Source organism: Odocoileus virginianus, chromosome 9 (genome assembly GCF_023699985.2).
Source record: "Odocoileus virginianus isolate 20LAN1187 ecotype Illinois chromosome 9, Ovbor_1.2, whole genome shotgun sequence".
Lineage (NCBI taxonomy): Eukaryota > Metazoa > Chordata > Mammalia > Artiodactyla > Cervidae > Odocoileus > Odocoileus virginianus.
In genome coordinates this window covers 17,136,604-17,164,271 of record NC_069682.1, presented here as the reverse complement: position 1 = coordinate 17,164,271, position 27,668 = coordinate 17,136,604, and the positions used below count along the sequence as shown (strand labels likewise).

The 27,668-nt window shown below is 42.1% G+C and overlaps 1 long non-coding RNA gene across 1 annotated transcript; it reads left to right on the top strand.

Moving 5' to 3' along the window:
* Positions 1-18,573: 18,573 nt before the first annotated feature.
* On the top strand, positions 18,574-27,084 carry LOC110124224 (uncharacterized). Its single transcript, XR_002309718.2, has 2 exons — positions 18,574-18,835; positions 26,430-27,084. It is a non-coding gene; the product is annotated as an uncharacterized lncRNA (long non-coding RNA).
* Positions 27,085-27,668: the final 584 nt, after the last annotated feature.

Genomic DNA, 27,668 nt, shown 5'->3' with positions numbered 1-27,668 from the left:
GGTCTTGTGAATCTTTTTTTCAATGACAGATAAGACAGGGAATAGAAAACCCCCTGGTGGGGCTAAATGATTAATGCATGATGAATTCATAGCCTTCTTGCCTTTGACGACCTTTCTGGAACGAGTGGGAACCAGTTTCCAGGATGCAAAGCCTGTATGTAGTTTCCACAACTTTCAGATATCCTAGCCCTGAGTTCTTTCATAAAACACTGGGGTTCAGAGAAATACATAAATTTTGAAGAAGAACACATATTCCGCTCCTGCCACCCCCCTCTCCCAACCAGGGGCAGCTCATCTTGTGGCAAAAGCCACAAAATAGCATCCTCTCACCTGATTCTAATTTGGGATAAAGGCAAAAATAATATGCCTAGATATTTACTTCTGAAATCATGCTAGAAGAACACTCTGAGATGAAAGGAAGCCTTGTGATTTGCTATCTGTTATTGGTTTTCCATGATTAAAGGTAGGGTACCTATACAACCTGGACAAGCCACATCAAAGCCTTCATTAGGCCAGCAGGTACAGTCCCTAGCATCTGACTACAGTGAGGCTCGAAGCTAATATGCTTTCATTTGATAAAAGTCCAGATTCCTGATGAAACAGCAATATGGAGACAGTGATGCCGCCCCTCTGCACTCCTTTCTTTGGATGGACAAAGAGCTTCCTTGGTGAAGCTCTGGGTAGCTGGACCACAAAATTCCCATTGTTGGTGGTGGTGTTAGTTTGATGACAGCCAACATTTGTTGACTTACACACTCAGCATTGTGTCAAATACTCCAGCCATGTTAGCTCACGTCATCTTCCCACTGAGAGTGTGAGATGGGTTTTACAGGTAAGGAAGGTGTCTAATATCTCACAGCAAGGAAGGTGCACTGCCAGAGCTCCCAGGGGGCCCCACTTACCTAGACTGCTTCCCCATTTCAACTTCCTACTTTCCACTAGGGGAGAGGAAAGGAAAAACCTGGAGCAGATTGGCCTGTGAATTTATTCAAGGGTTCTCTCAAAGGGCCCCTAATCAGTGAGGAGTTGTGGAAAAGGCAGGTGAGCCTGACTGGAGGCCACTCTATTTTGGAGCCAAAGCTAGTGGGGAGAAAAATCACCCATTTGATTCTTTCTGTTCCTAAACCTCATAATCTTTGCAAAGAAATCCAATGAGCTCAAGAACTACTCTGCCTCTCTAAAGCATTCACAATCTCATGTGCTGTGCTCTGCTCAGTCACTTCAGTCCTGTCCAATTCTTTGCAACCCCATGGACTGTAGCCCACCAGGCTTCTCTATCCGTGGGATTCTCCAGGCAAGAATACTGGACTGGGTAGTCATGCCCTCCTCCAGGGGATCTCCCCGACCCAGGGATCGAACCTGGGTCTCCTGCATTGCTGGAGGAGTTTTACCCACTGAGCCACCGGGGAAGCCCTCGTAATCCTATCCTGGTTCCCCAAGGGTTACCATGGGCTTTCCTGGTGGCTCAGTGGTAAAGAATCTGTCTGCCAATTCAGGAGACGCGGGTTTGATCCTTGGGTTGAAGAGATCCCCTGGAGAAGGAAATGGCAGCTCACTCCAGTATTCTTGCCTGGGAAATCCCGTGGACAGACAAGCCTGGTGGGCCATGGGGTCACAAAAGAGTCAGACACGACTTAGCGACTGAGCACGCGAGGGTTACAGCAGGGAAGATCTTATGTTCCAGCAGGGGGAAAGGGAGAAGCAGTAAATCCAAGAAGCTTCCACTCCCACAGCGCAAGAACCCTCTTTGAGAACACCCGCTTTCCATGGGCAGACATGCAAGCTGAAAGCAATCACCTATACAGTGGACGTCAAGGCTGTGAGCACTGCCAACGCTCCCGTCCAACGTGAGCTGACTGGTTACACATGCGATGCATGGACCTACCCACTGGGAGAACCCTGTCTCCTGAGCCGTGCAGGTACACAGCTCCCCTGAGCGTGTGTGTGTGGGTGTGTGTGTGTGTGTGTGTGTTAGTCGCTCAGTCACGTCCAGCTCTTTGCAATCCCATAGACTGTAGCCACCCGGCTCCTCTGTCCATGGGATTTTCCAGGCAAGAACACTGGAATGGGTTCCCATTTCCTTCTCCAGGGGATCTTCCTGACCCAGGGATGGACCTTGAGTCTCCTGCACTGGCAGTTGGATTCTTGACCAGGCTTCATGGTGAAAACTACTCCCACCTCGAAAAGAGACTGTGCTAGAAATTTGGCACTTCTTCTACACCTAGGCGTAGGGACAGAGTATCCACCAGGCCTCTGCAAACAGCTGTGAAGTCTAAACCCATACAGTAAATTGATGTTGCTGCTGAAACAAGAACGCTTAGCACAGGTAACCACTGTGCCTATGACACTCTTTTTTTAAGCTATTTAAAGCTATAATATAATTGCTTTGCAACGTTGTGTCAGCTTCTGCCTGACAACATTGTGAATCAGCCATATGTATACATATATCCCCTCCCTCTAGAACTCCCCTCCCACCCCCCCACCCCACCCGTCTTGGTCATCACAGAGCTCCCAGCCGAGCTCCCTTGGTTATGCAGCAGCTTCCCACTTGCTATCTAATTTTACACACGGAAGTGTATCTAAGTCAATGCTACTCTCTCAATTCACCCCCCTTCTTCCCCCATTGTGTCCACAAGTGCCTTCTCTAAGTCAGTGCCTCTATTCCTGCCCTGCAAATAGGTTCATCGGTACCATTTTTCTAGATTCCATTTATATGTGTTGTTCTTAAGTGGTAACAAACTCCACGGCTGCACAATTGGACACGCATCATCTGTACACATCGATACCATCAAGCTTCCTGGCATTCCCAAAAACTCATCTAGAGAAAAATGGTCCACATCTTAATATCTTTCAATACATTTTATTTTCCAGAATCAGGGAAAGATAAAGAAATGTTTGCTAATACAGAATTAAATTGTCAGGTGCCAAAATGCTCCAGTGCTTTCCTCGGCCCGACACTTTGCGAGGTGGGAAGACAGAAAGGACCACAGGAAGCAGCCAGCACTGCAAGGATGCTGATGTCTCTGAAATCTGGACTTTTTTTCCTGTCTTTTATGGCTAACTTTCAGAAGTAATTAGGGCACTCATTTCTAAGCTAATGCCTTCTAATGGTCACTTAATTCTGGACAAACTGCAGAGTAGAATGCTTTTGAAACTAGAATTAATTGTTTAAAAGACATTATTGGGATTAGTCTGGTAAATGTAGAGAGAGAGAAAAAAGATGTTTTACTGAGACATTAAAAATAATGAAGTCCCCTCCAGTCCCAGACCTCATATGTTTTGTGGGTTTCTTTCTTTCTCTCTCTCTCTGAAAGTAATCAGCCCAGAGAATGAGGCAATACCAGAGACCTTTACACCTGTTTATGAGAGTTCAATGATGTCTCGTATCATCGCATCAAATCAGTCAGGCTAAGAAAGGGAACATACAGAGCAGGAATGGGCTTTACTGCAATTATTTTTCTCTCCTCTCTCATTTCAAAACATCCATCTAATCACTGCTGTGTTGAGAGTCTCAAAAAAGCCAGTATAAAGCACAAAGGGAATAAGTTGCAATCTTCTACAGCTGCAGGCTACTGAGGGACTAAGGCGTGGAAACAGCAAAGAACATTGAGGCAGAGGCTACAACCAAAGTGACGGGTATTCTGTAAGAGAGGATAAAGTGAGAGGATTTTGAGTGGGAAAACTGGGCAGGTTTCAAAGCCTTGACATGTATGTGGAGAAGGAAAAGAAGGAAATGCTGGTTTCACGGAACAGCTGGAGCAGAGATCCCCAGGTAGGAAAATCGACAAGGAGCTTAGGTGTATCTGACTGTCCTGGGGGTAAGGTAAGAGGGTGGCCACAATGGGGGAATCACCAAATGCTACAGAAAGAGTCAGGACATTGGTGTAGAAGAAACCATGAACCATGAATGGTTTTTGAGTAGAAAACTACATTAATCAAGGTTTTAAGTTCAAGTTGCCATGGTAGGTTTCTTTTCTCCCCGTAGGAAAGATGAAACAGCTATAATTGAAAGGGAAAGGAAAAAAGAGGGAGACTTCCCTGGTGGTCCAGTGGTAAAGAATCCACCTTTCAGTGCAGGGGACCTGGGTTTAATCCCTGATCAGGGAACTAAGATTCTGTATAACTGGGGGCAACTAAGACCGAGTGCCATAACTAAAGAAATCTACACACCACAACTAGAGAGCCTGCGTGCCACAACTACTAAGCCCTTACACTCCAGAACCTACACAATACAACTAGAGAGAAGCCCACACACTGCAATTAGAGATGCTTGTACACTGTAATGAAGACCCAGCAGAGCCCATAAAATAAAATAAAAATAATTTTGAAAAAAGAAAGAAATTTGATTTAAAAAAAAAAAGACGAAGAATCATGGGGGAAAAGGTAGAAAACAGGACTGGGAGCCTCAGTGATACATATTTCTACTTTGTCATGCTGTTTGGGGAAAGCATTCATTTTCTTTATCTACCTTTGCATTTCCTGTTTGTTGTTAAGTGTTGACAGTCTTCTCTTTTTAACTTCTTTGCAATATTTAAATATCACTTCAAAACTACATCACTGTACTGGACTTCCACCCTGAGCTTTTGTCCCAAATTTTCAAATGCAAACTTGGCATATGAAGATAGATACACCATTGATCTTCAAATGCAAGTTTGGCATATGAAGATAGATATGCAATTGATCTTCAGACTGGACAGAGCCAAATTTCTCTTCCAAAATCTCCCTGATTTATTCTGTCTTCCCATCACTTGACATCACCTCCATCCTCCATATCACCCAGACAGGAACTACAGAAGCTATTTTAGGCTATGCTTCCTCTCAACCCATCAACATAAAACATCTGGCCAAATCCTGTTACAAATCCTCTCAATATCTCTGCATCTACCTCATTCACTTAATCCCTTCTGCTGTGGGCCTGTTTCAAGTCCACTAGCTTCTTATCACCCCTGGACTATCAGATGAGGCTCCTGATTGGTGTCCTTGTCTCCAGTCTCTTCCCTCACTAATCTGTCCTTCAGAGTGTGGCCAAAGTCACAGGTCAGAAGGTGTTAGACTTTTTCTCACAAATCTTTGTTGATCTCTCCACACTGCTACAAAGTAAAGGCCACCATCTTAATATGGCATCCAGCATCTTGAAGGGATCCACCCAAACCTCCTTTAAGCCCTCTGTGATTTCTGGATGCCCAGTTCTCCAAGCCTGGACCTTTTCCTCCAGATTTACCTGTTGAACTTCTGTGGATTTTTCAAGTCCTAGCTCATAGGTTGTTCTTGTTTTTTAGATGCTAAGTAGTATCTGACTCTTTTGCAACCCCATGAATTACAGCCTACCAGGCTCCACTGTCCATGGATTTCCCAGGCAAGAATATTGGAGTGGGTTGCCATTTCCTTGTCCAAGGGATCTTTCTGAACCAGGGATTGAACCTGCATCTCCTGCATTGGCAGGCTGATTCTTTACCACTGGCCCACTGGGGAAGCCCAGCTCTTAGGTTACTGCTGCCACAAAACCTTTCTGATTTCCCCAACATGGCTGAATAAATGGCTACTTCCTCTTCATGTGCATGCACACATGCATGCACTCACACACACATATAAACACACACACACATATACAAACACACACACAGAGTTCCTCAAGTGTCCTACTTCTGTCTGTTATTTATTATTTTCTGTGTTTTCCCAATTTTAAACTCCTTGAGTATAGGGTCATGTTACATCCATCAGTATGTTCCCTATGATCTAGTATAATGGCTTGCAAGTAACGGACTCTCAGAGAATGAATGTAGATTTGATTTATCCTTGAATTTCTTCCCAAGCATTAAAATTTCTATAATTATAAGATTCCTGACCAGGAACCAAATCAGCCAATTAAAATGGAAATTGTATCCTTACCTGTTTATTAAGTAATTTGGGCCTTAAGTTCTTAATGGTTAATCAAATATGTCTTGGATCTTAACTATGCATTCTAATAAATAATTTATTCATATACTAATTAAACAAATATTTATTAAACATTGGCTTTGCTCCTAGAACTGTTCTAGGTGCTACAGATATTGTAATGAACAAATGAACTAGTTCAATTGCATATAGTTTAATTTCTAATGGGAAACTGATGTTTAAAACTGGGTACAAATACATTGGGGGATAAAGATAAAACAGAAGAATAAGATACTTGGGTATCTTACTGGGTAGTCAGTGAAATCTCTCCAAGGAGGTGACATTTCATCCTACAAACCCAGATGCCTGCAGCAATAAGGGTACATATTAGAGACTGCAAGGAACACCAGGCTTTTATTTTGTGTATAGGTGAATTCCTGGACCAGAAGCAACACTGTGCATTAGATCATAATGATACTTTCCTTTCCAAGATGGAAAGTCTGCCACTGGATTACTACTGTCTACCCATACCCTCACCCTAAAGAATATACTATATCAGGGTTTCAAGTCTATTTACTGATGCTAAGTCTCTTAGGGAAGGCAGTATCAGATAAACTCTACTGACAAAATGTCCAAGTTGTCGAAGCTATGCTGAGTCTCACCTCTGCCACCACGGTCACTTTGGTCATACACCCACGGAGGAGTCTAAAATAGCTGGACAATGAGGTTGACAAATATCCACAAGGATTGTTGTTGTTGTTTAGTCGCTCAGTTGCATCTGACTCTTCGTGAACCCAGGGACTGTAGCCCATTAGTCTCCTCTGTTAGTGGGACTTTCCAGACAAGAATACTGGAGTTGGTTGCCATTTTCCTCTCCAGGGGATCTTCCCGACCCAGAGATCAAACCCACATCTCCTGCTGTAGCAGACAGGTTCTCTACCACTGAGCCCCCTGGGAAGCCCCCATCCACAGAGATAACTCATCTTGAAAATCTAACAGCCAAGACATATTTCCATCATGGAATCCTTTTGGTGAGCATTTGTGTGAATCAAGAACATCTCAGTCTGGACCCATTCCAGAGGTCCATCCACATGACGCCTTCCCTTCCTCATCATCTGGCAAGTCCTTCAATCTCTTTCCTCCATGTACCCAACTATAGAGCCACATCATTAACTGTCCCCAGAGCATAAGCTGGTATAGATTCTGATCTCAGGCTCTCTCTCCTTTCTGACAGTGTGGGGCTCTGAGATATTTCTATTCAGTTATTTATGCAGGAAAAATCTCCTTCCTCCCCTCCCCTCAGGACCACCTGTGATAAATGCAGCTGTAATAACAGAGTAGTCCCTTCCCAGTGGGACCAGCACACTTGCACTTAGCAGAGCCATCTGGAACCCAGGCTTAAAAACGATGCCTCTGTAGCCACCTTTTCACAGGACCTCCTAGGAGGTTGCAGGGCAGATTCAGGAGGGTGTGGCAGATGAGAGAGGCAGTCACCCTGGGAATGTGAACAGCATGCTTATAAAACTGACTCGTACCCTCACAACCTGCTGATTCCTGCCTCATAGACATTGCTTCCATGTGATGAAGGCCCGCTGGGGATGTCTGATTTTTTTGGCAACAGGAATCAGGTAATCCTTACTCCATCATGGGCAACGTGAGTCACATGGTGACTTGGAGCTTGTGATACCAAAGCCGGGTGTAGAAAAGCTTTCTTTCAAAAGAAGAATATGTTCTCCAAAATATGTTTTGCTCCAAAATTCCGATGATATCCCATTAGATACTTTCATGTTTCATTCATTGTTTCATGTGGGCATTTTTATTTTTTAAGACGCTTAAAGCACCAGAATTCTGCTAGGCCAGGAGAATTGAATAAATGGCTCATCCTCAGCTTGCACTGGCCAGAGACCACCATTTTTCTGTAGCTCCCCCCCAGTCTTTTAGTTCACGTTGTATTAATAAATGGATCAGAGTGGGGCATGCAGACCTTGTATATATTACCTCTCAAACCCAAAGAGGCTCCCACTTAGTGATACGAAGTCCAAGTATGGTTTTTTCTGGAGCGCCTAGAAGTTAGCAGTCACCATGTCACCAAAGTGGTTGTGCCTATATTTTCAAGAGATTTACCTTAGATCTTCTGGTTTGCACGTGTCTTATAGGAACATTGTGACCTGACCTGCAGTGGACAGCTGCAGAAAGAAAGGATTCTGACCCCACTTGGCTGTGTAAGTTCAGAATTAGAGGTGGAGAAATGACAGGCACCATGTTGGAACAGGAAATGAGCCAGCATAGCCCACAGCAAAGAGTAGTGCTAAGGAAGCTTAGTGGAATGAAGACGTTAAATGAATCCACGATTCGGCCATTGGAGGGTTCATCTTTAGGTGTATTTGAATAATCTTAACTCCACAGAGTCCAACAGGAACGGGAAATGTTAGTAGGCCTTCTAGTCGCCCCAATTGCCTAGTAACTCATTATCAAATACTAGCTCATCCAGACTCCAGGAGCAGAGGGACCATAAACATCTTTTATGAGAAGCTTTTTCTTTGATCCGTTCAGGTGAGACAGATGAATCCTCGAGTCCTTGTTCCAAGAAAGCTCTCTAACTGCTGAGACTAGACTTAGTTTCATCAATAAATGAGCTGTTAAAATCGATTTCTCCTCATTGAAAGGCACTTCATTCACAAACATCCTCCGCCACACGGAGACCGTTTTAGTCCCCAATCTGGGCTGTTCCACGCGGAACTCTTTCATGACAAGCATGCCTTTCAGAACTCTTATTGGTGGTGTCAGTGTGTAAAATCCTATTTTTCCACAGACTCACAGTACCTCCAACTTGAATGTCAGTCAGAGTTTCAGCGCTGTTTCATCCTTAGAAACAAAACTTGTGAGTATAGAGACACTTTTATTCCTATTGCAGTCCCCCCCAGTGAACTATTTGGGAAAGATGTGTGTGTGGGTGGCTGGGTGTGGGGTGTGGGGGGGGGTGTGTGTGGGGTAGTTGCTCAGTTGTGTTTGACTCTTTGCTACCCTATAAAGTACAGCCCAGTAAGCGCCTCTGTCCATGGGATTCTCCAGGCCTGAATACTGGAGTGAGTTGCCACTCCCTTCTCCAGGGGATTTTCTCAACCCAGGGATCAAACTCAGGTCTCCCACATTGCAGGCAGACACTTTACTGTCTGAGCTACTGGAGAAGACCTTTATTTGGGAAGGATTAATAGAAATGGAACAACAGACTGGTCCCAAATAGGAAAAGGAGTACGTCAAGGCTGTATATTGTCACCTGGCTTATTTAACTTATATGCAGAGTACATCATGAGAAACTCTGGGCTGGAAGAAGCACAAGCTGGAATCAAGATTGCCAGGAGAAATATCAATAACCTCAGATATGCAGATGACACCACCTTTATGCCAGAAAGTGAAGAGGAACTAAAAAGCCTCTTGATGAAAGTGAAAGAGGAGAGTGAAAAAGTTGGCTTAAAGCTCAACATTCAGAAAACTAAGATCATGGCATCTGGTCCCATCACCTCATGGGAAATAGATGGGGAAACAGGGGAAACAGTGTCAGACTTTGTTTTGGGGGGCTCCAAAGTCACTGCGGATGGTGATTGCAGCCATGAAATTAAAAGACGCTTACTTCTTGGAAGGAAAGTTATGACCAACCTAGATAGCATATTAAAAAGCAGAGACATTACTTTGCCAACAAAGGTCCGTCTAGTCAAGGCTATGGTTTTTCCAGTGGTCATGTATGGATGTGAGAGTTGGACAATGAGGAAAGCTGAGCGCCGAATAATTGATGCTTTTGAACTATGGTGTTGGAGAAGACTCTTGAGAGTCCCTTGGACCACAAGGAGCTCCAACCAGTCCATCGTAAAGGAGATCAGCCCTGGGTGTTCATTGGAATGACTGATGCTGAAGCTGAAACTCCAGTACTCTGGCCACCTCATGCAAAGAGTTGACTCATTGGAAAAGACCCTGATGCTGGGAGGGATTGGGGGCAGGAGGACAAGGGGACGACAGAGGATGAGATGGCTGGATGGCATCACAGGCTCGATGGGCTTGAGTTTGAGTAAACTCCGGGAGTTTGTGATGGACAGGGAGGCCTGGCATGCTGTGATTCATGGGGTTGCAAAGAGTCGGACACGACTGAGTGACTGAACTGAACTGAACTGAACTGAATATCACTTAAGGAAAGATGACTTGTGATTGTCTTCTTGGTATCTCATGATAGCACGATTCAGTGTAGCACATGAGTGAGAGAACATTTACTCTGTTATCGCCATTCTCGGGGAGTAAAACACCTCTGCCAGAATAACATTGGTCATATTTTTGGAAATCAGGGAAATGTATAAACATACAGCTTTAAAAAAAAATGTGTGGGCTGTCAAATACCGTCTCCGTTCTTTTGACAGACAGGCAAGAGCAAGAAATTAACAAGCCGGCACAGGGTTAGGAGACCTCTGCAGGGGGAACTGCCGATGGACACCGTCTCCCTGTCCCAATTTTGCTGCCTGTCCCTTTTGTTTCACTCTGAAATGCAAAGAGGGAACCCATAACAACGTGCAAATTCAATGGTGAGCACATTTGAAAAGGTGTCTGGGATCAACCTATTGTGAAATAAATATAACTGTGGATAGTGTCCTAAAAGTGCTTGACAAGAAATGTTTAAATTTCCAAGATGGTTAATACTGTTCAGATTCAGCAAGCTCCTTGCTGAACTCCTAGTCCACTATCCCCCTCCTCCATAGTCCAAGGTGGATGCTCCCTCTTCTCTACTCCACACCCCCAAAGCATTCTGTATTTGTCTGTGCCTAGTTCTATACGTTTCTTGTGACATCTGCAGGTATTTCCATTTAAAATAAGAAGATCATTGTAATTTCCAACCATGTCTCTTCTCATTTAGAGATGTGAGCCATTTTACAGTGCCTTATCCATGAAGCCTAGGATTTGTTTGGCTTCCACGTAATACATCTTAGTTTAGGAAAATGCCTCTTGTTTTTTTTGCAGAAATACTTGAAAACAGTCCAGGGTAGGGAGCTCAGCACTGGGGTAGGCATGGGGCAATGAGGCATTCTTACTTACTTCACCTTTTGCTTTTTCTCAAACTGTTTACAATAAGAAAGGGAGGGAAGCTTTTGTTCCTTAGAAACTGAGAAGGAAAGAAGAAAAATGATTATCCTGTACAGATAATGGGTGGTCAGCAATTATATAAAAATGGAACAAACATTCAGAAGGGCCAAGCTATTCTATCAGCACAGCTGCACAATGACAACCATATGCTCTGGCCTGAGGGGTTAAGTATTACACTGAAACTGATTAGAGTAGTTTATCTTCATGGAAAACAGCTCCATCTGAACAGATCATTACCCGCAATAGGTAAACATCAATGGGTTAAGAGCTTGCTTTATGTACCTCCAACTATGCTCAGAATATTATCCAGGTTACAAGAACTGATATCCAATCAGACTTGAATTCACACACTAATGTTAAGGAAATGTTTTAATAGCATGAGGTTCTAAACAGCTGAAAGGATTAGAAAAAAGGCAGTAGACTGTCCAAGAAAGGTTCCCATTTTTTTGGAACCCCATGTTAGAGAGATAGAGCCCTAAAAATGTTAGATAGTGGTTCTCAGTGGATGGGAGAGATGGACAGAGCTGTCTGGGTGACTTTTTCAGTCTGTCCACCAACCTCACACTTGCTCTCTTCAATTCTGATGTGTTTCCATAAGATTAAGCTAGTGTATGTGAGTGTGTGTGCATGTGTGTGCACATGTGTTCATAGGCCAGTCTTCTTTCCCCTGTCTTTACTCTTTATCCAGAATTAGAAAATACCATATGTGAATCCAAATGGAAAGTGGCTTCTTTTCTCCTGCATTGATTAACTGATTCATCCATTCATTCAATGGCATTTATTGAGATGTTGTCTTAGGTGTTGGGATATATTGGTAAATGAGACATAGAAAGGCACTAAATAAATAGTATATATAAATTAAGCTCATCTCAAACTTAAACTAGGATGTAAAGAAGGACAGAGACAATCCCTAAAGTAATCTGCATGATGAGAAAGTGGTAAAGATGATGATTATGCTCATTATTAATAATAGCATGATGCTTGTGCACCAATTTTATATGCATAGTATTTAATTGTTTAAAACTATTATCATGTGGTATGCCATCTGTCTACATTATATATATATATATATATATATATATATATATATATGTATCAGTTTATAATGACTTATGAGACTAATTATTTTACATGTGTATATGTGTGATCTTCCTGAGTAGGTTGTAAATTCCACAAAGGCAGGTCGTGTGCTTTTCATTTATTTATTAGCTGATTTTTTTAATTTATTTTTTAATTGGAGGAAAATTGCTTTACAATGTTGTGTTGGCCTCTGCCTTACAGCAATGCAAATCAGCCATAATTATCCATATATCATCTCCCTCCCATCCTCCCAACCCAGCCCTTTAGGTCATCAGAGAGCGTCAAGCTGGGCCCCCTGTTTTATGTAGTAACTTTTTTCCAAGTATCTGTTTTATACATGGTAGTGTATATATGTTGATGCTACTTTCTCCATTCATCCCACTCTTTCCTTCCCCCACTGTGTCCACAAGTCCATTCTCTGTATCTGCGTCTCTGTTCCTTCCTACAACTAGGTTCATCAATACCAATTTCTAGATTCCATATATATCCATTAATGTAGGATATTTGTTTTTCTCTTTCTGATTTACTTCACTCTGTATAACAGGCTCTAAGTTCATTCACCTCTTTTCATTTCTTGATCTTTCTTAATGACTATCAATGTGCTGGGGTTAAAGTATGTAGTAAAATATTGCCTCCCATTTATACAAATCTTAATAGTTTTCAAACACTTTTATAGATTATCTCATTTGATTTTTATAATATCTTGTTAGTGAATTCCAATGATGAGAAACGAGAGGTTCGATGAGAATACATTATTTATTTATTCAAGATCACATAATTAGTTAGAAGCAAAGTCCTTTGTCTTCTGGCTTTCTCTTTCGCTTAATGCCTTTTTTTTTCATTGTACCATGTGGCTTCTCATGTGGCTGTGTATATGGGATTTTTCAGGCACATGTCAGATATATATCAAATATCTATTTATATACTGTGAGGAATGAACTCATTTTGGGAAATTAGGGATGCAAGCAGAGAAGATTAGATTGCCTGATAACTCAAATCAAGCTGCTTATCTTCGGGTAGCCAAGATGGTCTGAGAATTATGTGAGCAAAGGCAGAGATGTGACTGCACCACAGCTGTGGTTCAGGGGGACTGATGAGCTGAGGCCATTCACAGAATAAGTCATGAACACCCAGAGTCAAATGGAGATGAGTTTCTGTCATTAAGGAATGCACTTGAGGGCGTGGCAGGAAACAAAGGGCTATGGAAATGATAACAGGGCCAAAGTGAAGGAGTTACCCAGCTTGCATCCCAGCCTTACTCTTCATGCCTTCTCCCTGAATTTCTGAAAATGAATGTCAATGCCATTCCAGGGCTTTCTTCATTCATGCTAGAAGCCCCTAGGTCTTAACATAGAATATATTAGTCTGTCCACAGAAATATGTAGTTTACGTCTGATATCAAGCAAAATATATAAAAACAATTAAAGCCACCACCAGCCCTAGAACTCGATGGGGGTACGGGACACAAACTGACTGTGTTTCTACTGTTTCTGAACATCACACGGTTCCAGCCAGACTCAGTCTCGTTTGTTGCAAATGCATGTCCAGAAAAATCAATCAGGGATTCATGTCCTGCTTTTCTACAATTTAGCAGCAAGCATCAAACAGCAGCAATGTCAGCCATGAGACCTAACTTTTATACTAGTTTCAGTTATGCCCTATAAAGTTTTTTTTTTTTCTCAAATCCATAAGGTCACAAAGACCTTCTCCTTCAATAACATAACTTAGATGTACAAATTAAAATTCCATTTCCTGCATCCTTTCCATTTATAAGATGCAATTAAAGTAGAGGATCTAATATACTCTGTGATGTTGGCGAGGACCTTAATCTTTATTTGCCTCAATGGGTGCTGCCAAAATACCTCTTTCATTTATTAAAACCATTTGTGATCACCACCAACTTTGAGCTGAATGGCATCCCAAGGCCAATATATTCATTCATCCACTTGTTTCAAGAAACAAAAACCACCAGGTGAGCCATCAACTGATTGCATGTTAAGTCGCTTTAGTCGTGTCCCACTCTTTGTGAACTCACTGACTGCAGCCCACCAGGCTCTTCTTTCCATGGGGATTCTTCAGGCAAGAGTATTGGAGTGGGTTGCCCTGCCCTCCTCCAGGGGATCTTCCTAACCAGGGATTGAACCCTCATCTCTTACATCTCCTGCATTGACAGGCAGGTTCTTCACCACTAATGCCACAAGGGAAGCCTGTGCCAGTTTTTTATATTAGCATATTTATCTCCATATTGAAACAAAATACACAATAATGAAAACTTTTTTTTTTTTTTCAGGAAACTGCCTTCAGCCAGAAACCCCTTTTCTTGTCAATTTAGCAAAGGTACGTTGTAACTAACTTTTAAATAAGGCACCCCCAAGCTCTGGCCCTAGCACATTTTTCTAATCTTTGATCACACAATACCTTGCCTAACCTGTTGGCTCTTTCTGTAGATCAAAGAAGTAGAAATGAAGAATAAGTGTTTAACAGAGGACCAGATTTCTTCCCTAGCTTCCTCTTCAGTCATCTCATGAACAAACTGTGTGAACTGTGTGAACAAGATAACATCTGAAGATAGATCACAAGAAGCCGACAAGCTTGCAAGCAGTTGGGGGATGCTGACGGTGCTGACCCCCATCTCAATGAGTAACTAACAGTGGGTACATCCCTGTTTCTCTTTAACAACTGTCATGGCTGAGCAGAATCTTCAGAGCTGGTTTTGAGGGACATGAGTCCATCTCTTCCCCATATTGCCAGCTTTCTGATCAAAAGCAACTTTCCTTGCTACAAACACTTGCCTCTCTATGTTGATTTTTGAGCAGCGAGAAGCTGGACCTGAGTTTAGTAACAGTAAGCCTCTATAGAACATGCAAAACTGTGCCAGCAGTGACAGGGAGATTGTTCTGCAGTTTTAGCCTTTTGTTTGGGATAGTAGTCAGAGTTTGACTACCTGTGGCAATACACCCTCAGAAATCAAGCTGGACTTGATTTACTCCTGGGAGTAGAAGCCCACCTGGCCACCCGCCTTGGGCTGCTGGTCATTGCAGGCTAGGAATCACAGAAGGCAGCTACTGTGGTAGGAAGCAGGCCCAGGGAAGAAAGCTCCTGGTTTCACTCTGTGGGAGGTGAGAAAATGCACACTGATTTTCCTCTGTTTGTCAGGCCCCTCCACACAATCTGGGCTTCTCTTGTGGTTCAGGTGGTAAAGAATCTGCCTGCAATGCTGGAGACCTGGGTTCAATCCCTGGGTTGGGAAGATCCCCTGGAGAAGGGAACAGCTACCCACTCCAGTATTCTGGCCTGGAGAATTCCATGGGGTCACAAAGAGTTGGACATGACTGAGCAACTTTCACTTTCACGCAAATTATCTCATTTATTTCCCACAAGCGTGTGAATTAGGTATTATCCCACTGTGTAGATGAAACAACCAAGGATCTGAAAGTAGCTTGACCCAAGTTCAGAGAGCTACTAAGCTATGAAACCAGGCTTTCAACCCAAGTCTGGCTTACTCTGGGGTCTCTTTCTACTTCAACAGTTTTCATGTATACTCAGTAAGATCTCTGAGTCATAGAAGGGCACTTATATACATAATACAGAAGCAGCATAACAACTCTCAAATATCCCAAATAAGTACAGTGTGAAAATACAAATAACAAAGTGGAGAAATACACAGTCTTCCAACCATTATCTTAGATCATTAGAGGAGGAAAAAAACCCTTTTGTGATTATTTTATGTATAGGCTTCCCAGGTGGAACTAGTGGTAAAGAACCTACCTGCCAATGCAGGTTAAATGAAAGAGACATGGATTTGATCCCTGGGTAGGGAAGATCCCAGGAGGAAGGCATGGCAACCTGCACCAGTATTCTTGCCTGGAGAATCCCATCGTGTCTGACTCTTTGCCATCCTGTGGACTGTAGCCTGCCAGACTTCTCAGTCCATGGGATTCTCCAGGCAAGAGTACCAGAGGGGTTGCCATTCCCTTCTCCAGAGGATCCTCCTAACCCAGAAATCGAACCTGGTTCTCCTGAATTGCAGGCAGATCCTTTACCATCTGAGCAATTAGGGAAGCACATAGATAAACAGATACATAGATAGAGATATACCTATCTATAGATATAGATACAGGCTCCGAATGGCAGGCTTGGTGAATGATAACAAAAACACTATGTTAAGGGTGGAAGCTGGAAAAAAAACAGTCCATTGGAATCCTGTCCTTGATGGCAAAATCCTCGACTTGATGGCAATTCCACATTTGCCGAAAGTGGAACCCACGTGATGACCCAAGTAGAAACGGCCCAGCTTCTGTGTATGTGCGTGTGTGTGCTCACTTGTGTCTGACTCTTTGTGACCCCATGGGCTGTAGCCCACCAGGCTCCTCTCCTATGGGATTTTCCCAGGCAGGTGTACTGGACTGGCTTGCCATTTCCTTCTCCAGGAGAGTTTCCTGATTCAAGAATTGAACCCACATCTCCTGTGTCTCCTGCATTGGCAGGCAGCTTCTTTACCACTAATCTACCTGGGGAGACCTGCCCAGCTTCTGAGAACCCTCCAAATGGGTCCGTTAATGATTTGTTTAAAGTATTTGTTGATTCAATTCCCTCCTAAAAATTAATCATACAGAAAATCTATTAGATTCTGTCTTAACAACAGAGGTCATGTCTAATTTATCTTTATTTTTTATTTACTTTTTAAAAAAATTTGTGGGAAAAGTCACATAATATAAAATATACTCTTTGAGCCATTTTTGACTGTATATTTCAGTGTCACTAAGTACATTCACATTGTTGTGAAACTCTCAGCATCATCCATCTCCTGAATTCTTCAATTTCCTAAAAGGGAACTCTGTGCCCATTAAACACTAAGTCCTCCTTCCTCCTCGCTTCCCCTCCCTCCACTCCCCCGCCTCCCCACCCTGAAGGTATCTTGGTATGGTGGCTGTTTATTAAGTGTCAGGTTTAGAAAGGAACATCAGCCATGTGAAACCTACCCTTCAAGAATTGGCATCATGTTAGCTGACTTGGCCAGTCAGGCCTTCACTGGAAGCTTGCCAGTTAATTGGGACGAGAGCAAGGACACAGCCCATTTCCCCAACCAAGGGCTTAACAGTCTGGCTCAGGGAAAATAACATAGTTTTAAAAATGTATACTACACAGAAGCCCCAGTGGCTCAGGGGTAAGGAATCTACCTGCCAATGCGGGAGATGCAGGTTCAATCCCTGGGTCAGAAGATCTCCTGGAGAAGGAAATGGCAACCCACTCCAATATTTTTGTCTGGAAAATCCCATGGATAGAGGAACCTGGCAGGCTACAGTCCACAGGGTCGCAAAGAGTTGGACATGAATGAGCACTCACACACACAGTGATACTATACTGTGATACCAAAAAAGTGTGACTGAGATCTCACTCTACTGAGAAATTATTATGCTTGGGACATCTTCTTAGTTCACAAGGATTCCTTTTTCTGATGTCCAGATCTTTCTCCAGAGAAAGCAGATATGTCTCTACAAAACACTCATCCTCTTGGCTCTAAGCCCTTCATGCAGGACTGGACCATTGGGCAACCAAAGCTGAACTGGCTCTATCAGATTCTTCTCTGTGGGAAGTCAGAATTTCCCATCAAGTGTCTCCTGGTTAGGAGTCCTTGCAGAATACTGTTGGCATTTATACTTGAGAGGAAGTTTATGCTGTTTGGTCCTTGAAGTCGCTAGAGCTGCCCTTGTTTCTTCCCTTCTGAAGTTTTACTTGTTCATTTTTTCCTGGAATTCTCTTATATCCTTTCAATGAATTCCTTCTCTTGATTTCCTCAGAGGTGGTTTCTACTAAGTGCAACCAAAAGAAATTTCAACACTTTAGAAGTGCAGCTAGATGACTCTAAGAATCAGTGTAGCCAGAACTAAGTGAGCTGAAACTGGAAAGAAAGCAAATATGCAAAGTTGGATATAGAAAGAAACATTTTTTGTAGTACAATAGAGTGAAACAAAGTGACTCAAAGTGAAGAAGTGGACTAAATGACATGGAAAACATAGCATGGAGTCAATTGGGAGACTGCGAGTGAGGAGGAGAGCTCTGTTGCCAGGGGAACCATGGGCTCCATGCCAACAGTCAAGAGAAGATAATTGTGATGAAGGAGGCTGGCCAGATACCTAGGTGAAATGTAAGGGGTTCTTTTTTTGTTGTTGTTCCTTTGATTTGGGACTTTATGAAGTAACATTCCGTCTTTCAGGTGCATGTCACAGTAACTTTGTGCAGCGGCTTGGCATATCATAGTACTGATGGTTTTGCTATACGAAATGACATTTAACAAGGAACATCTTAAATAGAACTTCAAATCTGATGGATTTCGAGGGATGAGTGACCCTAGTGGCTGTCACAGGACAGCTAAACCCCACCTGCAACATGGGATTACCTGGGGCTTCGCCAAGGTCTTCCATGGTGGCTAGACCTGCCAGAGGACTGGTTGAGACAGTTACGATCAAATGCAACATCTCATTGGCAGGAGAGATCTCCTGGAACCATACACTGACAAAATTGGGGAAGATTACTTGATTTGAGTCTTTTATTTTGGAAGATGCAGACCAAGCTCTTTGTTGGCCCTTAGGGGTGGGTGGGTCCAGCCCATCTCAGTGTCAGCATGAGGAAGTGGTCCACACAGGAACAGCAATTGTGACATCACAGCCCATCCTGAGTCTGGTTTCCTCAGATCCTCATCCACTGCTGCAGCTTTTGGATTCAGTTCCCTAGCCCTGTCAGCCCAGAGAAGCGTGTGAGGCTTTTATTAATTTTACTTATTCAACATAGTGAAAGCAAAGTTAGGTATATTTTGCTTTAAAAATTTAGTTCCAAGGTCCAGTTTTCCTGAACCAAGTTCATACATATCAAAAGCCCAAGAAATCAGAATGCCATGTGTTTTTTGGCTAAATCTGTTTCTATCATATCTTCTATTCAATGTCTTCCAATATGTCCTTTGAACCCTTCCAGTAAATTTTCTTAGCGTGAGGTGTCAGAGACTAAAAGGTACTTTTGAGAGTGATGACTGAATGTATTTGACCAATTGGATCTTCTTCAATTAAAAGTTAAGGCTGATGTAGTAAATCAGTAGTTTACTGTGGAGAACAGTGTAGAGGGCAGTATGGAGGTTACTTAAAAAACTAAGAATGGAGTTACCATATGACCCAGCAACACCACTCCTGGATAAAAATCCAGAGAAAGCATAATTTAAAAAGACACATGCACCCCAATGCTCACTGTAGCTCTATTTATAATAGCCAGGGCAGAGAAACAACGTAAATGTTCATCAACAGAGGAATGGATAAAGATGTGGTACATATATACGATTAGCTATTACTCAGTCATAAAAAGGAATGAAATTGTGCCTTTAACAGAGATGTGGATAGACCTAGAGACTGTCACACAGGGTGAAATAAGTCAGAAAGAGAAAAACAAATATTAATATCATATAAAATTGCTTATATGTAGAACTTAGGAAATGGTACAAATGAATTTACTTGCGAAACAGAGATAGAAACACAGATGTAGAGAACAAATGTGTGAATACCAAGGGGGTAAGGATCGTGGGATGAATTGGGAGATTGGGATTGACATATATCTACCACTATATATAAAACAGATAACTAATGAGAACCAACTGTATATAGCACAGGGAACTCTACGCAATGCTCTGTGGTGATCTAAATGGGAAGGAAATCCAAAAAAGAGGGATATATGTATACATACAGCCGATCCAATTTGCCGTACAGCAAAAACTAACATGACATTGTAAAGCAACTATAGTCCAATGGAAATTTCTTTAAAAGCCCATGACCTCCTAAATTTTACCATATGAGAACAAATTATGCCTCCAGAAAACTTGACATTGGCTATCAAAATCTAATAGTATTAGTAATTTGCTTCAGGGCTCACTGACCCAGTAAGTAAATGCTTTCCTTAAAAAATCATTTCTCACCATGCTAAAAGCATTTAGAGAAATGGTTAATTCTTAAAATGATAAGCAACAATTTTCATTTCAGTAGGTTTCTATAATTATAATTTTCACTGAGGACTAAGATTTAGTTCTAAAAATTTAAGTGCTAAATAAATAGCATATCTGAAACTTCAGTCCAGACTCTGTCCTGGCCCAAAGGAAACTGATGAACAATTTTTCATTTGCACAACTTTTTCTTTTTGTCGGAGTCCTAAGTGAAGCACAGAAATATCCCCAGAAAATCCATCCTCTTGGTATTTGCAATGTGGCAGGAAGTTCTGAAAGTCTTCTGAGAGCAGGTTAGGGAAGTTCTATGACATTTCCTGCCTACTGTAGGATATTTATCCCAACCCAAACCTTGTTTTTTAAAAAGATTCATTTATTCCTAGTTTTGGGTTTCACACTGGGCTTTTCCACTGACCACAGAAATGCAGCAACAATCTTTGCTTGAGCCTCTGCAGAAAATATTAGACATCTGAAGCAGAATCTTGAATTATAACAGCTCTTAAGTAACCAGTTCATCTTAATAACAAATCTCCCCCACAAACTTTCCAAAACCATTCCAAGGCATTTGGAACCTGTCTTTTCACATTGTTGCTTTGAGAACAAAATGAGTTTCTCTTGCAAGATTAATTAAAATGGACATGTTGTGGAAGCACAAACAAAACTAGAATTTCTTCACTATAAATGCTTGTCATGACAACATTTGCTATAATGTCAGTCTGACATCTTGCTTTATTTCTTTAAATATGAAAAAACAAATAAGGGAGGAAGACTTGCAGTAAAAGGAAGAAAAAATTATGTCACCCCCATTCCTTATCACAAACATAAAGGAATGAAGGGTTAAGAGTTCTCACTTCTCTCCAGCTGGATAAAAGTTGCACTAGAAAAAAAACAAAGAGACAAATTTGGCATTAATAAGAAGATTATTAGCAATAATTAATACAGAGAAAAATGCTTTCTGAAGACCACTGTTTGGCAAATTTGTTATTTTTCAGTTGTTAAGTCTTGTCTGACTCTTTGCAACCCCATGGTTACATCACGCCAGACTTCCCTGTCCCTCACTATCTCCTGGAGTTTGCTCAAACTCATGTCAATTGAGTTGGTAATGCTATCTAAACATCTCATCCTCTGCTGCCCTTTCGCCTTCTATCTTTCCCAGCATCAGGGTCTTTTTCAGTGAATTCAATCTTCACATCAGGTAGCCAAGTATTGGAGCTTCAGCTATAGCATCAGTCCTTCCAATGAATATTCAGGGTTGATTTCCTTTAGGATTGACTGGTTTGATCTCCTTGCTGTCCAAGGGACTCTCAAGAGTCTTCTCCAACACCATGATTTGAAAGCGTCAGTTCTTCAGCCCTCAGCCTGTTTTACGGTCCAACTTTCACATCCATACATGACTACTGGAAAAACCATAGCTTTGCCTATAGTGACGTTTGTTGGCAAAGTGATGCCATTGCTTTTTAATATGCCATCTAGGTTTGTCACAGCTCTCCTTCCAAGAAGCAGGCATCATCTAATTTTATGGCTGCAGTCACCACCTGCAGTGATTTTGCAGAAAAGAAAAGCTGACACTGCTTCTACTTTTTCCCCTTCTATTTGCCATGAAGTGATGGGACCTGAGGCCATGATCTCAGCTTTTTTAATGTTGAGTTTTATGCCAGCTTATTCACCCTCCTCTTTCACCCTCATCAAGAGACTCTTTAGTTCCTCTTCACTTTCTGCCATAAGGGTGGTATCATCAGCGTATCTGAGACTCCAGCCTGTGACTCATCCAGCCTGGCATTTTGCATGATGTACTCTGCATTTAAGGTAAATAAACAGGGTGACAGTATACAACCTTATCATACTCATTTGGCAAATAATCACAAACAATACAAAATAAGTGCATGTATAACTAAAACACATTGCTGTATGCCTGAAATTAACACAACATTGTTAATCAACTAGACTCCAATATAGAATAAAAATGTAAATGTAAGTCCTTCTAATGACTTACCTGCAGAGTAAGAGATAAGAATATGAGGCACTTTATAAAAGAAATAAGGTGTAAGTTCTTTCTGAAAATAGACTTGATTTTTGATGATTGAAAAAGACTTAGGGAAGGAAAGAAGAAAGTCTTCAAATTTGAGTATTATATGCAAAGTCAAGGAGAAACTGACTTGAGGAGGAAGATGATACGTTCCTTGGGAATGGAAATGTTGGGAGGGGTTCAGCCTCTTCCCCATGCAGAGTCTGATAGAGATGGAGACATGGAACTGGAAACTCAGGGGGCCTTCTGGGCTGACAATGGAGGCAGCAGAGGTCAGGGTGGGGGCATTAAAGGAAGTCGTGGTCAGAGTTGAGCCCATTCAGGTAACTGAAGGACGGGCTTGCTGTAGACATGTAACTGCAATATTGCAGAGTGGATCAGGCGAAGCATTTCATGAAAAACATAAAGAAAAGAAGAAAGAAAAACAAGGAGAGAGTGGTATCGTGAAAGACAAAAAAAGGACCTATGTACAATGAGTGTAGACAGCAGTGACAAATGTTCTGGGGGAGTAAGGGTCTGAGTGTGTGGGGTGTTCGGACCCTGTGGCCTTATGCCTGCAGCGCTCTTATAAGGTGGAGAAGGCAATGGCGCCCACTCCAGTACTCTTGCCTGGAAAATCCCATGGGAGGAGAAGCCTGGTAGGCTGCTGCAGTCCATGGGGTCTCTAGGAGTCAGACACGACTGAGTGACATGTTTCACTTTCATGCGTTGGAGAAGGAAATGGTAACCCACTCCAGTATTCTTGCCTGGAGAGTCTCAGGGATGGGGGAGTCTGGTGGGCTGCCATCTATGGGGTCACACAGAGTCAGACACGACCAAAGCGATTTAGCAGCAGCACCAGCAGCTCTTTTTTTTTCCATTTATTTTTATTAGTTGGAGGCTAATTACTTTACAATATTGTAGTGGTTTTTGTCATACATTGACATGAATCAGCCATGGGTTTACATGTATTCCCCATCCCGATCCCCTCTCCCGCCTCCCTCTCCACCCGATTCCTCTGGGACTTCTCAGTGCACCAGGCCCGAGCACTTGTCTCATGCATCCAACCTGGGCTGGTGATCTGTTTCACCCTAGATAATATACATGTTTCGATGCTGTTCTCTCGAAACCTCCCACCCTTGCCTTCTCCCACAGCGTCCAAAATTCTGTTCTGTACATCTGTGTCTCTTTTTCTGTTTCGCATATAGGGTTATCGTTACCATCTTTCTAAATTCCATATATATGCGTTAGTATACTGTATTGGTCTCTATCCTTCTGGCTTACTTCACTCTGTATAATGGGCTCCAGTTTCATCCATCTCATTAGAACTGATTCAAATGAATTCTTTTTAATGGCTGAGTAATATTCCATGGTGTATATGTACCACAGCTTCCTTATCCATTCGTCTGCTGATGGGCATCTAGGTTGCTTCCATGTCTTGGCAATTATAAACAGTGCTGCAATGAACATTGGGGTGCACGTGTCTCTTTCAGATCTGGTTTCCTCAGTGTGTATGCCCAGGAGTGGGATTGCTGGGTCATATGGCAGTTCTATTTTCAGTTTTTCAAGAAAACTCCACACTGTTCTCCATAGCGACAGTACTAGTTTGCATTCCCACCAACAGTGCAAGAGGGTTCCCTTTTCTCCACACCCTCTCCAGCATTTATTGCTTGTAGACTTTTGGATAGCAGCCATCCTGACTGGTGTGTAATGGTACCTCATTGTGGTTTTGATTTGCATTTCTCTGATAATGAGTGATGTTGAGCATCTTTTCATGTGTTTGTTAGCCATCTGTATGTCTTCTTTGGAGAAATGTCTGTTTAGTTCTTTGGCCCACTTTTTGGTTGGGTCATTTATTTTTCTGGAGTTGAGCTGCAGGAGTTGCTTGTATATTTTTGAGATTAATCCTTTGTCTGTTGCTTCATTTGCTATTATTTTCTCCCAATCTGAGGGCTGTCTTTTCACCTTGCTTATAGTTTCCTTTGTTGTGCAAAAGCTTTTAAGTTTCATTAGGTCCCATTTGTTTATTTTTGCTTTTATTTCCAATATTCTGGGAGGTGGGTCATAGAGGGTCCTGCTGTGATTTATGTCGGAGAGTGTTTTGCCTATGTTCTCCTCTAGGAGTTTTATAGTTTCTGGTCTTACATTTAGATCTTTAATCCATTTTGAGTTGATTTTTGTGTATGGTGTTAAAAAGTGTTCTAGTTTCATTCTTTTACAAGTGGTTGACCAGTTTTCCCAGCACCACTTGTTAAAGAGGTTGTCTTTTCTCCATTGTATATTCTTGCCTCCCTTGTCAAAGATAAGGTGTCCATAGGTTCATGGATTTATCTCTGGGCTTTCTATTCTATTCCATTGATCTATATTTCTGTCTTTGTGCCAGTACCATACTGTCTTGATGACTGTGGCTTTGTAGTATAGTCTGAAGTCAGGCAGGTTGATTCCTCCAGTTCCATTCTTCTTTCTCAAGATTACTTTAGCTATTCGAGGTTTTTTGTATTTCCATACAAATTGTGAAATTATTTGTTCTAGTTCTGTGAAAAATGCCATTGGTAGCTTGAAAGGGATTGCACTGAATCTATAGATTGCTTTGGGTAGTATAGCCATTTTGACAATATTGATTCTTCCAATCCATGAACATGGTATATTTCTCCATCTGTTTGTGTCCTCTTTGATTTCTTTCATCAGTGTTTTATAGTTTTCTATGTATAGGTCTTTTGTTTCTTTAGGTAGATATACTCCTAAGTATTTTATTCTTTTTGTTGCAATGGTGAATGGTATCATTTCCTTAATTTCTCTTTCTGTTTTCTCGAGGGATGCAAGGGATTTCTGTGTGCTAATTTTATATCCTGCAACTTTACTATATTCGTTGATTAGCACCAGCAGCTCTTATAAGGAAACAAACACCAAGGAAAATTAAGGCACTTGTTAATCATACAGCCAGTTTGGAGGGAGCCAAGACCAGAACTTAGATCCTGGACTTCTTGCTATGCGTCTCTGCTCTGTCAGCCTGCACCTTGGGTTAATGGAACCTAGTTTCGCCAAAGGAAAAATGTAGGAGATCACGTTTAGCAAGATAAGTCCAGGTGATGCTGAAAAGATACTAAAGTAGTGGTTTTAAATGTTATTCTAAGGAATGAGGATTCACTAAAGAACTTTGAGCAGGAGAGTCTTCCTAACCAAAGAGGTATTGGGGAAATATTTATGTGGTAGTTTTCAGACGAACTGTCAATATTTTGCTCAGCAGTCTTAGATTAAATAATTATGAATTAATTGCTTCCCCGAATGATTGTGTTTACTGAATAAAATGCCTTAATTTTATCAGAAATTAATAATGATAAAAAGGGAAAATCTCAGTTATAAATAAAGTCATCTATTGCTTAGCTCTATCATACCACCTAAGGAATATCTAGAAATAAAACAAAAGGCCCAACGATATTTGGAATCACCCCAGTCTTTAGGTAGAAGCCTAATTTGGCCTGAGTCCACTATAGCCCACCCCTATATACATCCATAACTCTTAAACTAATGATTAGTGCCATATGGTGATAGCTTATTTTACACGATCCCTCCCTCTTTCTTCTGTACATGTGCATCCATTAGAAAGAAGAATAAAAGCATTCTTGTACCTTTGGAAGAATGCCTTAGGAAAAACGTCCCGCACACATGGCAGATTTTGTCTAAAGGAGCTGCCCTCCATGAGTGGGTTGCTCTGGTTCCAGCCAAAGCCCTAGATGAGCTCTGCTGGGTCCTCCTCTCTCCACTCAGATATTTACAGCTTTGAAATTCTCCAAAGTCAAGATAATGGTCTGCCTCATTGAGGGGCAATACACTGATGGGTAGAAATTGACCTGACACTATGAAAACCCCAAGGTCCCATGGTTCCCGAAGTCTGATTAGCTGGTTCATTGCAAGACGCACATCAAGCACTGGAACACAGGGAAAAAATGCCACAAATAGTGCTTCAAATTGATTTTAGGGTCATGGCCATCTGCACTTTTGACCCTGACTTTGACCCTCCTCACATCTCATTTTCCATCTCTGCTGCTATCCTGACTATACACGCTCTGAGCAGAGAGGACGCCCGCTTTACATGTGCTTGGGCTGAACACTGCCGTGGGATTGTTGCCGGGCAACAGCAGCCAGAACAATTTGTTTGGGGAGCATTTTGAGAATGATTGCACTTGCGGGTTGGGGTGGGTTGGTAGTGTGTCATCGTTCTTTTTTTTTCTTCCTCTGGTACCTATTCCTGGATGTTGTAAATATTCATCTGAATTTTGCATATATGAGGGGAAAACGTTATTTAAATGAGCTTGGGAGGGTAATTTGCTCGGGTGCATCACTACACTCTTTTATGTTTTGCAGGCAGTCTGCTGCAGAAGGAGGAAAAGCCATTTTGTGACCGTTATTGACACAGATGACAATGCTATGCTAGCTTGTTTCAGTTCCATAGAACAATGGGAGCAGAAGAAGATGCAGTTTAATGAAGGCATTTAGCAAATTGTTGGTAAATGGTGGGGATACAACGGCCCCAGTGAAGTCATCAGGCACATTTTCTCTCTAATGTGGCTGCAGTTACTCTCCTGGCCTCCCCGCTCCTCCTCTCCGAGAGGCAGACTTCCTCTTCCTCTCTGTTCCACGCTGGGAAACAGCACTTGGCTAAACCCAGGAGAACTGATTTGAAAGGTAGTGGGAGGAAGCAGTTCCTTTCCAAAGGAATCTGCAGGCTTAAAGGTCTGCAGCGCACCGATTTCAGATGAATTCGGCGCGGAGGAATCACAAATAACTTAGAAAATCATCAGTGTCAATATTGCCCACACCCCTGGAATATTAATATGTACACACACCCACGCACCCCCCTGGAGATGCATTTATTTCACAATTCACAAACGGTGAAGAAACCTTTCCTGAAATTTTTTTCCTTAGGGACTTGGGAAGCCAGGAGTAAAATTGTGATTCTTCCAAATGCTTCTCCATATGACTGAAATACTCCCATTAAAGTGAATTTCCTTGGTCTACACACATTCTGTGGGTCTTAATGACCACCTTCCTGACTCATGAAAGAGAAATTCTCCTTGAGGCTGCTCTGTCCCCTCCCTTGGCTGTGACTTAGTCAGTAGCCTCTGACCCTAAGTGACAGAATTTGAGGTTGGAACACCAGCCAAATACAACAATTGTGTTTAGGGCCCAGTCAGTTACAAACTCCATCTCTCCATCCCCAGGGACATGTCTGTGGATATAAGACAATGCCTCTGGGCCATCTGACCTTGTGAGCCCCCAAGTTGTGGGCTTCTGGTCCAGATTGTGTTCAAGTAGATATTCCTTCTAAAGGAGTTCCATCCCAGGGCTATAATCCCAGATCTTTGAGCTTATTTTTTAAGCTCTCTTATGTAGGAGGCAGCTTTTGGCCAAGAATTCAGTAAAACTCTTTCTGGTTCATGGTTACCTCAAGAACAAGTCAAAGATGAAGTTTCATTTCGGGTAACAGCACTCAAATAACCAGGATTCAAATCGGAGTGGAAGGAGCCTCCACATGTTCTTCATAGAGTCACCGTATGGTGTTCAGTTGTTCAGTCATGTCCAACTCTTTGTGAGCCCATGGAC